Consider the following 4,583-nt stretch of genomic DNA (forward strand, 5'->3'; position numbering starts at 1 on the left):
CTTAGGTTTATCCAACGTTTTCAATTTGCTTTTTCATCATGCAATGCAGTACGAAGAAATTGGGATGAATACTGCAGTTAAAAAGTTAAGAAGCAGTGCAATTAAAAACGGTTTAAAGATTTCAGGAAATTTTTTAATTTGAATAAAAATAAATTTCAGGTTTTAAAATTATTTTCTTAGATTTAGCACATTTCGAAATAATTGCATACCCTTGAAAATGAAATCTAATCTTCAAATTGTGTAGTTCTGGTTCAATGGCGCAATAATTTGTATGGTTCAGTTCATTCCCATACAAAAAATCATAAATAACCTCAATGAACTCTAGCTGTGAAAGAAAAATAGCGTACTGCATGATCTTTCAGATTCCACCTTACAATCTGAAATGTGTCATTGATTAGCAACTTTTGATATTAAATGTAATACTCCATTTATAACAAATTTGTTTAGTATTTTATTTTTTCAATAATGTCAGAGGCTTATTGTTGAATACACAAAAACTTTAAAAAATAAAAATAGAATCTTTTTTTGTAACGAGAATTTACACGTACGTAAGAATAGTGAGAAATGTAAAGATTCCGAAGTCTACGGAACGATCTTAAAAAAAAAAAAAAAAAAAAAAAAAAAAAAAACCCTAGCAATACATTTTTAGTAGTAACAACCAATTTTATTAGTAAAATATTTTTAGTAGTAATAACCAATTTTATTATCTAATAAGTCCTTAGAGATTTAATAAAATTAAAAGAGAAGACGATGTATAAAAGACTGATGTGCATATTACTAAAAAAAATCTATTAATTAACTATAGCTTTTATTTTTAACTTAAAAGAAAACATGCATGAACAGAAACAATCTGTAGAAAGGAATGTACTATATAATGTTATAAATTTCATTTAGTCAATTAGCACATGTTATAAGTTAGAACATAATTTGAAATGATATGTGAATTGGAAAAGATTTCTTAATTTGATTGGGCTTGAATATTTTACCTCGAAGTGAATAAATACAACACACATCTTTATTATTATAATTATTAAGAGCTGACAAGTAAAGTGAAACTAATACGATCATCGTTTCGAAGAGTCATGAAAATCGTAAATTAGTCGTTTTAAAAAACAAATATCCATAACTTTTCTCTCTGGTTTAGTGAACAAAAAACTTGCAAAACTAACATAAAATATTCAGCATTTGCTTTTATTTACGGAAGCATTTTCTTCTCTGAAGTTAAATTTCTCATAAATAAGCAATAGGTAATAATAGGCCTCTCAAATCTTTCAATTAAAAATAATATTATCATTGATCGAAATTTTTTTTCCAAAAGCTTCCATTTTAGCTCGACCATTTGAAAATTGTTATATACGAAAAAATTAATTGTAATATAAAAGCTTCAATTACGGGTGAATTACCTTAGGAACTTTGTTAATACAGTGGGATAATTGGTGCCAGTAAAATTTTATCAGAAGATGTAATCACGGTCTTTGAAAACTTAAAAGAAAGTTGTCCTGATAATGCTAACTTTATAAAATTTTAAAAGGGTATCATTTTTAACTACTTTATTCAGCATATTTTTAGAGTTTATTAATATGTACTATATAAAGCAGCAGTAAACCACATTAAACATATAGAAAATTTGACTTATACTAACTGAATGCAGTATAAATTCAAAAATGGAGACCATGATTTACAAAGAAATCATTGACGTCTGATCTACAAATACAAAAATTGATGATTATTTGGGATACCTTCAAAATATTTACTTAATGAACCAAAAATATGACCATAAATAATACCATGAATATCCTTATGATCTTACTAAAGTGCTGCGAATGCTAGTACGTAATATCAATCGGATGTATTGAAAATTTAATGCGAGTACTGCTGGGCTTTTCGAAAGGGGAAAAGTGAAAAAACAACAGCATATTCGCCGGGATTCGAAACACTGATCTTAGATTTATAGGATTTTGCTACCCTATTACGCTACAATAGCCTACATTGCTATAATAGCACTCTTATGTACGTTGAATTCTTCCTTAACTCTCAATTAAAGAAAGAATGGGAAGAGACACGATACTCTATCAGCCAAATCCATGGAGTGAAGAGATTTCGTCTCGTATATTTTAATTCCAGTGCCACTGTAAAGATTATTAGGTGATCTTTTCGAAGCAGGAAATATGAAACATAAACTCCGTCTTCCTTGGTATTTCAACCATGGATCTTCAATTTTGAATAGATGTGCTCATCACAAAACCATATTCAGATTTAGGTAGAAAGAAGTGCTATTTAAGCAAGAGTTTCGGAAGTCGGTATCTGTCTAATCCAGGCCATGTTGTGCCGTGATTATTAGCGATTTGATTCTGTGGCGTTGAGCACTTCTAGCCATTCGACTTGTCTCCGTCGGATTCTACAAATCAGAGCCTTTCCTGAGCGTTAAATTATTCTGTGAGCCGTTAAGCTAATCTATCACATTTGAATTAGTTCAACATTACGCATTTCTGTTAAGCCAGACGTGCTTGGCTTGTGTAAATCCAAGTCGCGTCATTATAAATTTTTGTGTTAAAATAGAAGGGCTATTTACACTCTTCTTCTGACTTGCAGTTAAGACAAGAGGATTATTCCTATGTATTCTAGAGTTCACCAGTTTATGCTACCAAAGAAAGTGAGACTGTACATTCAGAACTATGTTTAGGAAGCCATGCGTAAAATAATAATAAAATAATTTAAATGTCTAACGTTTCGAGTGATAAGCGAGAATGATAAATGAAATTTCATTTGAATAATGATAGACAGATGAGGATAAATAAAGTTTCGTTTAAGCACGAATGATAAATGAATGCAACTGCAATGTAATAATCCTCTTGAAAAATCACAGAGTAGAAAAATAGAATCACAGAATAGAGTAAAGTCATATAACAATCTAATTTTTTTTTTTTTTTTTTTGAAAAATTCAGGCAAAATCCGAAATGAAAATCCTGCATGTCTTTTTTAGTAACCCATTTTTTAAAATTCATTTCATAGCTGTTCACTTTTTTTAAGTGTTTGCCTTATTGTGCTCATACTTGAATGTTTGAATTCAGAGTACTTGTTAGTATATCTAACACAGAAACGTAATTTCGATCAAATTAAAATGATACGATAGGGGTTTCTAGTATGCTCTGTCAGTGTTCTCAAAACAGCGGCCCTCAAAGCAATTTCGTGCGGGCCGACAATACATTTCAATTATGTATTTGTTGCAAAGAATTCAAGATTTTAGCTTTTTGATGTTCGAGTTTACATTATTTCAAATGCCATTAAAAACGAAAAGGGATAATGTAGCAGATAGTTTATAAACAGAGCTAAGTAATTTACAATATGATATAAATCTTATTCAAAGATTTGAAAATACATATTTGGTTGACTTTTGTTCATATTTTTCAAAAAATAAATATCATCAGTTACGAACTTTTACAATAAGAATAATCGACTTGTTTAGAACACCTTTTTTTAACAAATGAAAAGTAATAAGAACTGGACTTACGATGGGAATCGACAAAAATATCTTTCTCGTATACCAGACTCTAGATTTTTGGTAGGAAATAAATATAAATTTGAATTTTTTGCTTTTGCATTATGCTTTATGTATGGCCTAGATAACTATTTAGGAAGCCTAATTTAAAACTTAGTTAAAAAAGTCTTTATTCTGTTAACAAATTTTCATTTCTTTAAAAAAAATGGCCCGAAGCTGTTTTCGATCCTGCATAATTTGTGTTTGAGATCAACGTGCTACCCTACATAATCTAAATATATATTCCGATGTCTGAAAAACCTCATATATTTGCTGATCGTTGAGAAGCACCAAGATCCTCATGGCATAGGATAAACTTTGAGTTACTGATATTATTCATGGCAATTAAGGAAATGATGTAAAATCTCCGATGCTGTTTACTGTAATTTTTCACATAACTTGATGAAATAGATGTGAAAATTGAAAGAATGACCTTGCAGACGCGATTTAGCTCGATTATTATTTGCAAACGCGGTTTAGTTCAATAATATTAAAAAACTATTACAGTCAGTCAATTGAACAAAGCAAGTTTAATTCTTTTGAGAAATTATATATGCGATATCTTAAAAGTATTGTGTTATAACCAGTAATGATCTTACCACTTATATTTATTAAGTCATTATAACTTAGTCTATATATATGAACTTATAAATGAAAAGGAAATTTAGGCAACAAAAACATAATACTTTAAAAACATCTAAATTCTTACCGTTTGAACCATGTCATGTATAAAAGTTTAACCTTACATTCTTTTTTCACATGATTCCCTCGTAACTAAAGTCGACTATCGTTCACGACATGCGCCGTAGAGTTCAGTAACATCATTTTTTCGAATATTTTCCATTTATTTTTAGCCTCATCTCGGAATTCCATCCGATATGAAGGAGGATACATCCCAAAATTAGATTTCAAAGAAGTTCCACACGTGCTTCGAGAAGCCTTAGAAATAAGATTTAAAGCTATTAAGAAAGAATCGTTATCCCCCCCCCCGCCAGACAGATGTAAATATGACATTCTTCATTTCATCTCCTCCTTCCCTCCCCAG

The 4,583-nt window shown here is 29.9% G+C and overlaps 1 protein-coding gene across 2 annotated transcripts in view; it reads right to left on the minus strand.

The window, feature by feature from the left end:
- The window catches only part of LOC118184163 (death-associated protein kinase dapk-1-like), a 174,985-nt gene that overhangs the window by 165,449 nt on the left and 4,953 nt on the right, over nt 1-4,583 (minus strand). The window lies entirely within an intron of this gene.

Source organism: Stegodyphus dumicola, chromosome 3 (assembly GCF_044657685.1).
Source record: "Stegodyphus dumicola isolate Sdum_Otavi_A_Nest chromosome 3, ASM4465768v1".
Lineage (NCBI taxonomy): Eukaryota > Metazoa > Arthropoda > Arachnida > Araneae > Eresidae > Stegodyphus > Stegodyphus dumicola.